Source organism: Balaenoptera acutorostrata, chromosome 12 (assembly GCF_949987535.1).
Source record: "Balaenoptera acutorostrata chromosome 12, mBalAcu1.1, whole genome shotgun sequence".
Classification (NCBI taxonomy): Eukaryota; Metazoa; Chordata; class Mammalia; order Artiodactyla; family Balaenopteridae; genus Balaenoptera; species Balaenoptera acutorostrata.
In genome coordinates this window covers 42,604,142-42,617,314 of record NC_080075.1, presented here as the reverse complement: position 1 = coordinate 42,617,314, position 13,173 = coordinate 42,604,142, and positions in this window count along the sequence as shown.

Here is a 13,173-nt window from a genome sequence, read left to right as displayed (position 1 = left end):
TCAAGTCTCTACTCTGCCCTAACAAGCTCTTTCAAGTCTCTGGGCCTCCCTTTTATCCTTCATAAGGCTTAGCAGGCTGCTCCAAGGGCAGTCCAGTAACAAGCCCCAGGGCATTACTAGGGAGCTTTTTAGAACTGCAGGCTTTCCAGCCCCAGCCCAGGACTGCTGCATTCAATTGTGCACTTTTAATAAGATCTCTAGGTGATTCGTGTGAACAGTAAAGTTTGAGATACACCAGCTGAGACCATCTCCATGTCCTTCCCAAGACCTAAATTCTGAGATTCTCAAAAGGCGGCTCGTGGCTCAATTTCCAGACCTCAGGGTTGAGATGCCTCTTGGAACTGGGGGAATCCAAGCATCTAATCAGGAGTGGTCAGAAGCGGAGTCACAGAAGGCGTCTGTGAAACCCAAGCCCTTGGACAGGCAATGCGGGACCAAGGAGCGGGCGAAGGAGCCGGTTCATTTTTTCCATAGGCACGCTGTGTGTGCCAGCTGAGGTCTTTAATGTAAACCCTCCTGTGCTCCGACCTAAACAATGAGCGTAATTATGGGCTGGCTTACCCCCTTCAGATGCAGGGCTCGGGGTCGGCCCTCCACAGGGTCCTGCTGGAGGTCCTGTTTCTGAGTCAGGGGGGGCCCTCTGGTTAACCAGAGCAGACCCGACTCTGAGGGGCAAAGTTGACATACCAGCATAATTACACGTAGGTTGACCATATTTACTGCAACTCTGTTGTTCTAGAATTTCAAACAAAGACTGAATCCTAGGAAAACACACCGCTAAAGAGAAGCAGATTGTCCTGAGTGATTTATCGAAGAACAAAAGCGAGGGGAAGAAAGAGAAGAGGATTATCAGAGACTCGCACATACTTCCCTTTCCCCTGCCTGGTCTAAGGAGAACACGCAGTGACCACCGCTTTCCCACCCTCCCCAACGGAAAGGCCTCAAAACACTGATATTTTGCTTTTTCTAAGGCATGCTTTCACGTGGCCACATCAAATCCCTTAACCCCATCCAGACTCATCAGAAGAGAGCAGGCAGGAGCACTCTCAGGACAGAGATCCCCCTCTTCCCTTCTGACTCACTTCACTCTCCCCCCACACCCTCCTACAGGATATACACTTCCATCTCATACAGATCCATTGCAAATGAACAGAAAATCAACCAAGGCTGGAATTCGGCTTTAGAGAAGCCAAAACATCAGGTCAGGCGTGTGACTGGCCTTTAACTTTGGGAGGTTACGGAAGGCTTTGAATAGCTGCCAGCACTGTTTGGCCTCAGCTCGGTCCCATGTAAATACATAACTGTTATGGAAAACAGTGGCATTTCCAACGCACAATTCAGAGCTTTCACTGACCCAGCAATGACGGGAGGGGGCAGTTGGAAATCTGCACCGTTAGGAAACAGCACCTCCCCCCCAAAATTAAAACCTCTATATATGCAATTTAGGTGACTCTGAGATCAGGGCCACAGGGATCTCAGGGCCCTTGCTTGTAGTTGCCACCCGGTTAGGGACTGAATTTTCATGCGTTGAAGCCCTAGCCCTCAATGTGACTGAATCTGGAGGTAGGGTTTTTAGGAAGGTAATTAACGTTCAATGAGGTCATAAACATGGGACCCTAATCCGGTAGGATTTTTGTCTTTATAAGAAGAACAAGAGATCTCTTTTTCTCCATGTACACACAGAGAAGAAGCCATGTGATGACACAATGAGAAGGCATCTACCAATCCAGGAAGAGAGGTCTCACTAGAAATCAGCTCTGACAGCACCTTCATCTTAGACTTCCAGCCTCCAGAACTGCGAGAAAATAAACTTCTGTTGTTTAGGCCTCCCCGTCTGTGATACTTTATTATGGCAACGCTAGTGAACTAATACATACACCACCCCCACGCCAACACATACACACACACAATTACAATTATAACTCCTCAGCCAGGGAAGGCTTATCGAGTGCCTACCAAGTGCCCGGCAAAAGAAACAGGAGATAGGCTTCCTGTCCTCATAGAGCTCAGGACATCTTTGGCGAGACAAGATCAACCCTGAAAAACAACTGGAACAATAGAAGAGGGGATTCCGGTGGAGCAGAGCAGCTGACAGACCATTATGTAACAGGGTCACCAGGTAGGAAGCAGAGAATCATTCATTACAAAGGTACGTGATAGTTACTGGAAGTTTCTTTGTTTTCTTTTTTTAAGTTGCTCTAAGATATTTTGCTTAGAAAGTCCCCAAACCTTCATCCTTGCCCATCAGGAAGAAAGAGTGGGTTTCCTGGCCAAAGTTCCAGGGCAGGGTCTTGAAATTCCTAATCCTGCACCCTGTCAGGATGGTTGTTTGCCACGTCTCATTGCCGGGAGCTCAAAAGGGGTTACATGCTCCTGGGCCAGGTGCTGCCACACAGATGAAGAAATAGCAAGTGACTGGGCTAATTAACCTATTTACACACACTCATAAAATTGTGAAAGAACCTTTTGCAAAACTACACATGTTGTTACTGTTCAAATGTCAGAAAAAGAACACAGAATCACGATAGGATTCAGGTCCTACCAGATGTTCACAAAGGTTAAGCTCTGCTGAATGGCAAATTCCAAACTTGGTCAGTTAGAAACTCTATGGGCTTAACTCCCTCTCCAATCCTGCACTCTTCCTAGTGACACCACTTGAAATCTCCAAGCCTGAGCAAAGGACAGGGTCTGACGTCAGAAGCCCTAAGATAGAATATGGACACCTACCACAGGAGACACCCCCGGTGGGATGGGGCACTCAGGATTGTTCTGAGCAGGGAAAGAACAAGTGGGATTTTTCACAAGTTCACCAGAGATTTATGCCACAACTTCAAAGTGGGCTGGATGTTATTATAGCCCAGACAAAGGAGGGAGGCATGGGATAGAAGAAAAGCAATAGAAAAGATCCTGGACATTTACCAAATTGTCTTGAAGAACAGCAGCTTTCTTTTTTGTGGGCCTCATCCACCCCCACTTTGGTTCTGTGGTTCCAGCAGCCCATCACAGTCATTTATCCTCTTGCCAGAGAAGTGGGCTTGTGACCAGGATTGAGCCAATCAGTTTCCCCATCCCGTTCATTGACCGAGGATTGGCATTGGACTGACCAGGGAAATCAGGATTCATTCCCAAGAGGAAGAAAAAACATTTTCTGCTCTGGTTACACGAACCAATAAACATCCTACACGTCCTTTCTTCTCAAGCTGGTCCCAGTGCTGATTCTGTTACGTACAATCAGAGGACTCATAACTAATGCAGGAAGCATGTGGACTCTCTCTCACCAGTTGCTTTCTGGTTTGTATCAGACCACCAACCTGTGTCTAGTCCTAGAGGACACCCTAGGGGAAGAGGGGACCTTGGCTGTAGGGTGACGAAACAGGATTGGGGGGGGTGGGGGATTTCTGCTGGTGGTGACAGTGACACTGTCCAAAACATCATAAACAGTTGTGAGGGACTGTCCCAATATGCTGCCCAGCAAGGTGGGTGCTCTGGCCCTGGGGCTCTCCATAAACAGAGCCAGTGACACCAGATTCTCTCCATGAACGCCTCCAACTGGGAGCTGCCAAATCTCTCCCAGCCACCTGCCTTCCAGCAGAGCTGGCAGGAGAACGCACGACCCTTCAGCACCTCCAACTAGTACTAAAAAGGAGTTCAGTGCAGCAGTCAAGTGCATGAGATCTGAATTCGGGACACTTGGATTTTAATTCTACTCCCTACCAACCATGGGACCTTGGTTAAATAAAACCTCTTGAACCTCTCTTTACTCATCTGTATAATGGAAGTGGAATACAGCTCATAGGATTGTAGTGAGAGTTAAATGTGATCACGTATATAAAGCACTTAGCACGGTACCAGGCACCGCTGGAATTACAATCATCATTATTGTGGTTGTTACTATTAGGAAATGCTCTGAAAATTGTTCTCTGTGAAATAAGTCAGGATCTGACCTTGTAAAATCAAAAAGTGCATTCTCACTGGGAAATAGCTAGCAGCTCCTTCCAGCCTAGAGTGGCAAATTCCAGGCTTGGGTCTATTTCTTGCCTTTATATCCTTTCTCATTTATTTTTTGATTTATGAAAACGCATCCATCATTTTCTAAAGAAAGCCTCCAGACACATGAACAAAAATGATAAAAATGCACAACAATAACAAATAAAACCATTCAGCATGGCTAACAAGTCAGGCATTTAGCCCCAGTGGGGTAGATAAATCCAGAGCCAGGCTCGGCACTGGGACCCAAAGGTCAACAGGCTGGGACTTTGCTGAAGGAATCAAAGAAAGGAGATTCTGAAGCTTCAACTAACAGTCTACCTCAAATCTACCAAGAGCTTAAGAGCAAATTTTCTAGAGACAACACCCAAATGGGTCTCTAAGAAGCCAGTCTAGAAAACAATGAGACAGCTACCCCCTCCCTGCCCATTCACTAGGGGATGTTTTCAGAGAGCCAGCAGACTTCTAAAGCTATGCCAAGCACCCCTTTTACCTACAATTCCCATTTCCATGAGGGAGGGGTCATGTTGGGGAAGGACACTTAGTTAAGTGACTTGGGGCTCCCTAGGAAATGTGACAAGGCCAGCCCTCTGTCCGCATCTCTTTAGTCCATGGACATTGCTCTAAGGGGACCCTCTCTGAAAAGTTTGCTTTGGAACCCAACATTTCTAGCTTTCAATATAGATATTTCATTTTTGCTTTAAGCTGAGAATATGTGAGAGGAAAAGTGAAAATGGAAGCCCAGTAGAGGCAGGGAGGGACACTTATGGTGTGAGACGGAGATAGGGCCTTCAGTGGCAGAGCACAAGTGCCCTCATATAATCCAGGCAGGGCTCCTGATGGATAAATGAGTTCCCAGAGTGCCTCATTGGATAAGCTCTGCAAAATGCCTTCCTGCCCATAGTCTGAGGGGGTCTTCAGTCATGGGTTGTCCTGGCCACTTCTGACTGAACAAGGGGTTTATTCATAGGCTGCCAGGAGGCCAATGAGATGGCCTAGTGTGAAAACTGTGCCCAGCAGGACTGCTGAATAATGGATAACATCTGGCAGAGCTATCAGATCTTCTCCTGGGACATCTGGCTGTGACAGGGGAGCCACCGTCGGCAAGTAATGATAGATGCAGCAGAACAGAAAAATGTAACTGAATCACTCCAACTACCCAGCACTGGAGTAGACAGTCACTGATAACTACCTCTGTCGGTAGAACCTGTTAATAACAAGTATTAACAGCAACACGATTAATGGAGCCACTGTCGACAGCAACCATACTGGTTGAACATGACTTTGTGCCTGGCACTTTTAAGCCCTTACACAGGTGACCACACTGAATCTTCACAAGGACCCTATTCGGTCAGTGCTGTTATTGTCATCATTCTGCAGGTGGGGAAACTGAGGCTAGAGAAGGGACACAGCCTGGCAAATAGCAGAGCTGGAATTTGAACCGGGCAGTTTGATTATGGAACACGAGATTTCATTCACTAGGTTTCACACGCTCCTGTTAAATCCCACCATGTGGCCACGAGTGATGTTCTGGTTCTCAGTGAAGCCTGCTCTGTGACCACTCTGAAGATTTTCTGTTCATCCTCACCTCCTTGTGTGTCCTTCTGATAATCCCCCATCTCCTAAAGTGATGGAATTATGTCACCGTTCCTTAAACTGGAAGCATCTAACTTATACAGAGACATTGAAGTTCCCATCAAGTGGCTCGTGGGGACACCAGAGAATGACAGGTCCTCTAAAGGAGGTTAACTGGCCCTCATTTGCCCTTCTAAGCCTTAAAGGATGAAGCACAACCTAAAGTATTCAGCACAGACAGCCAGTGCTGGTAACACTTTCAAAGTACACTTGATTTATTAATCTCCTTCTTCCAGTCATCATAAAGAGCCTTCCCTGAAGCCAACTAAATCCTTGGTCTAGACCAGGGGTCAGCAAGCTGTGGCTCATGGGCCAAACCTGATCTGCCACCTGTTTTGTAAATAAAGTTGTACTAGAACATTTGTACCACACTCATTTGTTTATGATCTACGGCTGCTTTCTCCCTACAACTGCAAAGTTGAGAAGCTGTGACAGAGATTTTACAGCCCCAAAAGCCTAAAAGTTGTCATCTGGCCCTTTACAGAAAAATTTGCCAAACCCTGGTCTAGGGTGACCAGCAGGCAAGAAGGACACTCCACCACACTTAGGACCTCTACTCAGCAGAACGGATTTGCTCAATGACAGTGACTCAAGCCACAGAAACTAGGTGCCATGAATATCAACATCAATCAAGTAAATCAACAGGTATGTAGTGACCATGGCTGTGGGCCAGTCCCCAAGACTTCCATGAGCTGCTCCAGGGCTGGACTGGACAGGGGTCTGGGGAGGGGGCCAGTAACAAGATAGGAAGAAAGTCCAAGCTGGTGGGACTCCAGGCTCCTCATTCCACCAGAACACTTCTGCTTGTTCTTTTTATATGTTTCAGTTTCCACTGAAGACTCCATTTGAATAAAGAGTTCTGTTGCATTTTTTTTTTAAATCTCAATCAACAAGTACCTCTTCAGCTTCTACTACGGGCCCAACATTAGGGTGAGTTCTAGGATGGGGGAGGCTGGGGAAGGAGAAGTCGTGACCCCTACCCTCCCACAGTTTAGCCCAGTAGTAAGAATACATGGGGGGTACACGTAAACTGAGAACAACATGGGAAGATAAGAATCAGGCAGTACAGATCAGAAATGCTTTTGAAGTTCAGATTATGAAGGAAGTCAGACTTGCAGCTGTAAAGGATGGGAAGGATTTGCAAAGGCAGGAGGGAGAAGGAAATGACAGGGCTGGGGATGGAAGGGAGGATTGAGGATGAAGTGTCCTCTCAGCCACCATGTGAGGAGCTGGGACTCTGCTAACCAGCTTTCTAGAAAAGGGAAGAGCTGCATTAGCCATCACGCAGGAGATGAGGAAGCTGTGGAGGCTGCCCTGTGAAAAGAAAACACTTCTAGCTTACTCCAAGGGGGCTCCAGGTGGACATGCCACACTTGGGGGAAAGGCTTCCAGCCAGGCATAAAGGAAGGACACAAAAGACTTTCCACAGCCTCAGAGCAAGATTTGCAAAGATTCTGCAAGACATTTTTCTAGAAAACGAATGGACTTGCCTTTTGATCCTGGGCCCTCCAAACTGGGGTAGCCAGTGAGACTTGAGCCCCATGTGTGGACTCTACCCTGTAACTAAAGATCCCCCAAAGTCAGTTCTTGAACCCCAATTTAGTATCTTTCATATTCATGCAAAGGACCAGCTCCATCCCCTGTGGAAGGAAAAGGAAGGAAAGGAGAAGATTTACCAGAGGATGGCCAGAGCTTTTCCCCGGAGCAGCCCGTCTACACTGCCAAGTGAAGTTGGGTTTCTCCCCAGGGCCTAGAGAGACAGTCGGTCCCCAGGGAACGTGGGTTCGGGCTCTAGGGAAAACCATACATTTTCTAGGTCCCTGTGGGCACAGCCCTGATGCACTGGGGGTGGGAGGTCAGACTCTCTTTACATTCACAAGCAAAACTGAAGTTAGAAATCATCCCCTAGGGAGGGTGGGAGGGAGGGAGACTCAAGAGGGAAGAGATATGGGAACATATGTATATGTATAACTGATCCACTTTGTTATAAAGCAGAAACTAACACACCATTGTAAAGCAATTATACTCCAATAAAGATGTTAAAAAAAAAAAAAAGAAAAAAGAAATCATCCCCAACTCAGCCAAAAAGAGACAGCAGGGCAAGGAGGCCTCAGAGAGTAACTGAGAGTATAAGTGTACCTCATGCAGGACACAGTAGATTTTCTTGTTCTAAGTTTCCAGTGTTATAGATTCTTCCCATTTCCCTCTTTAAAAACAGCTTTAAAAATATGTACACATTTATATTTTCTAGTTTATGTAGATGAGACTAAGGCAAAGTAAGAGGGAATGTGCTAACCACCAAAATCATCCTCATTTTCATGGTGAGGTGACAAAAAGGACCTGAGGCCCCTGCTGCCCTGTACTGTGGAGTAAATATCTCTTCTCCTAACAGTGACCCAGGCCCAGTCAGCCAGACACCCACAGAGTCTACTGGCATCATACAGAAAGACTGTATGTTCCCATCTCAGCTAACAGTTTGTGAGTTTGGGGCTGCCTGCATCAGAGAAATGTCTGAGAGATGGAGAGTGAGACGGAATCCTGACAACCTTGTGAAATACCCAGCTCCAGCCGTACCTGCATCCCATGTTCCTCTGCACTCCCAGATACATGAGCCAACAACTGCCCTTTTTTGTTTATGGCTAGTTTGAGCTGAGTTTTTGTCACCTGCAACCTAAAGTGGTCTGCCTGCTAATCCCAGCCAAGATGTTTACCTTAGGTCAAGCCCCTTCAAAGAACCTGCAGCCACTGCTTTTGAACACTAAGCTCCTTGCTCCACGTGAACATTGACTACCAAAAACAATGAGAATGAAAACTCCGGGACCACTTGAGCACAGCAAGTACTTCGTCTCTCAGTGCCCCTCCTGCCTCTCTTTGCCAGCCCCCTTGGTCTGGCCTGTCAGCCTCTGAACTATGCCAATCCCATCTCACTCTCCGGCCCCCACCATCAACTCTTCACTCCAGTGCCTCTCCCCACCCATCTCTGTTACAAGTACCTCACCAGGGAAAGAAAAGTAGCCCGGCTTCAGAAAAGAATAACTGCCATGAATTGTGTACCACGTGAAACGAAACCACGCCCACTTTGACAAGTGCCCAGCAACTGCCACTTGGTCATGGTTGTCCTGCCCTGATGGTTGGGACACTCAGGTTTCTGATGTTTACAGAGTAAAAGCAGGGAGATCACAGTGCTTGGAACGTGGGGCACTCGTGCCCACACACAAAGCAGAGACAGGCACTTGCTCTCTGAGACTCAGTTTCCTTACAGTTACACTGGGAATCACATAGTATTACCGACCACCAGGGTTTTGTCAAAGACCACGCATCCTGAACATGGCCAAGTCTTAACAGCGATAAACAGAACTGTGGGGAGGAATTCTATACTGAAGTTGATTAATAATAAAACAAAAACAATACAGTAGGTGGCGTGTAGGGAGCCTCACAACAGGCCTATGCAGTAGGAACTAATTATTGTCTCCATTTTATAGACGTGGCTCTTGAGTCTTGGAGAGAATGCAGGTCTTGTCCAAGGTCACTCAGCTGGGCGACCACGGGGGCTTGGAGTCAGACCCCGGCATCCGAGCTCCTGACCGAGCCTCAGGGATGTTAAAGAACTGAGCCCTGCTCAGAATGTCCCTTTAAGCATCTCCATGACGCAGACAAGAACAACGGCCTTGCTTCCAACCCGGGTTCCTGAGTCTGTAGAAACAGCCTGGAGAAACAGAAAGTTCTCTAAAATATTGGGTATTGTGACTATTTAGGCAATCCAGTCCCAGTTGACGCTGCAGATGGTGGCCTGTCCGCCGCACTCCTCTCAGCCTCAGACGATGCCAATGATGTGGGTGGAAGATTTCAAACAACAGCTGTCTTCTGGGGACAAATGTTCACTCCAGACTAGCTCCGCTTTAAGTCGCTTCTCCCCAGCTGGCCTGCAGACCCTGGTGGGCAGCATAGGCTAGTGCTTTGGAAGCTCCAGGTCAGACATTCCTGAGTTCACTCCTCTTGCAGCATTTACTCTCTGTGCCAGCTCCAAGCCTTGCTTTCTCATCTATGAACTAGGAAGGGTAAGGGGACCAATTATAGGAGGGGTTTTCGGGGGATGGGAGGAAGCATTGTGTTTTACCTCTTTGACTATTATGAAATAGTTTAGATATTGAAAATATAAGTAATAATATACAACCATCAGCAGCTTGAAAAAGTAAAATGTTATCACTGACACCCCTCTTGTGCCCCTCTCCATTCCATTCCTCTTCCTCCCTTACCAGAGCATTCCCCTGAATTTAATATAGAGCCAGAGTTGGCAAACTTTTTCTATAAAGGGCCAGATAGTGAACATTTTCAACTTTGTGGACCATATGGTCCCTGTCACAAGTATTCAACCAGGCCTGTGGAACACAAAAGCAGGAATGAGTGTGGTGGTGTTCCAATAAGTTTTATTTGTGGGCATTGGAATTTGAATTTCATATAATTTTTAGGTGTCATGAAATATTGTTCTTCTTTTGATTTTATTATCAGCTACTTTTTTCTTACATTTTTTTCCAACTTTATTGAGATATAATTGACATATAATGTTTATCAACTACTGAAAACTACAAAAACCATTCTTAGTTCACAGGCCATACAAAAAGCAAGTGGCAGGCTGGACATGGCCAGTGGGTGTAGTTTCCCAACCCCTGGTCTATATCATTCCCATACACACTTTCATACTGCAACTCCACATGTGTATGTCCAAATACAGTGTTGTTTGATGTGTCTTAATTTCATATAAATGGTATTATATAGTACATTTGCTTCCACAACTGGTCACTCTTTTTTTAAAGTTATGTTTGCTAAGATTTGTCTGAGCCATTACATGTAACCTTTAGTTTATTCATTTTTACTACCGTATAGGATTTCATTATATGAATTTACCACAACTTATTTATAAGATTTTACTACATGAACTTCACACAGCTTATATACCTTGATGGACATTCAGGCTGTTCTTTACTATTACAAACAAGGCTGCAGAAACACCCTGACATCCATCTCCTGTGCACGTGCACCAGACTTTTTCTAGGGTTGCTCCTCCAAGTAGAACTGCCTGGTCATGGGGTGTTTGTTAATCATGATCACATAAAGCCAGAATCATAAAGAACTCAGCACCACACCTGACACCTACTAAGTGTCCAATCACTGGTAGCCCATGTTCCTCTGGATCCCCCTTAAGTATCACGCAGAAGACTTACTAGTAATTTTTAAAGTGTTTTTTCTGTGTGTTTAAATACTTTTAAATTTAATTCAAAAAGACTATCATGGGCAAAATGTGTGGGACAAACAATGGGACTTGTGGGTGATCAAGGAGGGAAACGGCCAGTTGGGTCAGAATTATCAGGAATGGCTTTTTTAAAAGCAAGATTTGAAGTTGGGAGGGACACAGAGAAAAATGGATGCTTGTGGAAAAGGGGATGACAAAGTAGCTCAGAGTCAGGAATGGGTGTGGTGTGTGCAGGGGAAATCCAGGCACCCAACCTGGCTGGGGCACAGGAGCCATATGGGAGAGGGGAGAGAGAAAATTTGCAAAGTCCTTTTGGCAGGCTTTGAATGCCAGGCAGAGGGTATGGGGCTTGACTTGCTGGGCACTGGGGGTCCAGGAAAGGTCAGTCCCCCTGAGAAGGGCGAAGGCTACCTGCTGGGGTATTAACTCAGCCAGTCCTGTTCAGCGTAAGCTCGAGAGCAGACGGAGCCGAGCCAGAGGCAAGGTCAGGGCACGTCAGGGGCCGGATCCAACACTGACAGCCTCACGGCCCAAAGTGAGTCTTCAGAACTAGCCTGTATGTGCAGGTTTGGGGTCCAACGCTGCCATCACTCAGCAGCTAGACTGGACCTTTAGAGAGTCTACTGGGAACCAGGCTGAGAGCTGGTTTTTAATAACACATTCCACTATCTGGTCCTGGTTGGGGATGGGGGTGGGGGGACCAAAGCTATTGCCTGAAATCGGACACAACACGGAAACAGATGAGTTGGTGTTGTGGCTCTTTCCAAGGCTAAGCCCAATCAAATCCAGCCTGCCTTCTTTACACAGTGCCTTTAAACTGATTCAGTGTTTGTGTTTCAGGCCGAGATGGGTATACTCTCACTAACCCAGCTGGGACTGCAGGGGCTTATAGTCTCCATTTTAACCTATACATAAGTCAAATAATTATTGTTATTAAAGGGGACACTGTTTAAGACATGAAATCAGACGGAATGAAAGAACAAAGGAAATGAAATCATCTCACTTATGCATTCATTCATTCAACATATACAGATTTATTAAGCCCCCACTGCACCAGGTAGGGTAGGGCCACAGCAGTGTATAAAGCATGGCATGTAAGGTCCATCTCAACAGTCAAGATAGCAGCTGTTTTTTTAATAGTAATACAAAGCAGCATATGATAAGTTCCAGAATTAGTCTTTTGAACAATTAACACAATGGGAATTCAAGGGAATAAAGAAAGGAAAGGGAAAGCCTGGGAGAAGCATTTCAGGACGGCTTTTTGAAGGATGGAGAGGCTGAGAGAAAGTAGGAGGGGATCCCACATATACAGACTGGGACAAGCAGACTTATGGTGGTGAAAATGAGTGAGACATTTGGGCTGGGTGAGGCCTAGTGCCACAGGTTCTTCCACTTTCTGTTAACACAGCTGCACACATCCTCAAGTCAGTCCTTGCTGGGGGATGCTCATTCCCCCACGTGTCAATGTTCTCTCTCCCCCAGTGTCCTGGTGTTGTAGGCCCTGGTCCCTCGTCCAGACCCCTGTTGGAGCCGGGCACCCTGAGTATGTTGAATCTGTGGCTTACTGCCTTGTTGCCTTGGGCAGATCACTTACCCTCTCTGAGCTTATTTGGTGCTCGTGCCCTCACGCATCTGGTTGTTGTAAATATCCAAGAGATAGCCCACACTGAGTCACTGTAAGTAGGAAAGGGTCCTGCAGATCAGGGCCACCACACCATTTTTGTGCTCACAGAACAGAATTTGCCACGCAAATATAACCAGCTAAAAAATCTGAAAGGATACGATCAGGCCATGAGCAAGAGTGACATTCCACTCAAAATGCAAGCTCCAGCCACAGTATCCCAACAGCTGGGATCCTGGTTCTCATCACTCCTTCTCTCTTATTGCTATGAGGACATTTGGAGAGTTGACACAGTTGTTAAAGTTGTTACATCCAGAATTTACTGTCATGCTGCTTGGCACTTGGGCAGGCCACATCTTCTCTCTAGGTTTGTTGTGAATGGCTCAGAAATACAGTCTAAAAGTTATATCTGGGTCTTTTTCCAGGTAGGGGCTAGAATCCTAGATGACAGTGGTTTCAAGGGGTTTTCCCACACCTCAAGGGGGGCACAAGTTGAACCAATGGGGTGTGGGAAGGAAATATTAGAGCTTCTACTTACAGTTGGTTTTTTTTTCTTTTTTTTTTTAACATATTTATTGGAGTATAATTGCTTTACAATATTGTGTTACTTTCTGCTGTAAAACAAAGTGAATCAGCTATACGTATACATATATCCCCATATCCCCTCCCTCTTGCGTCT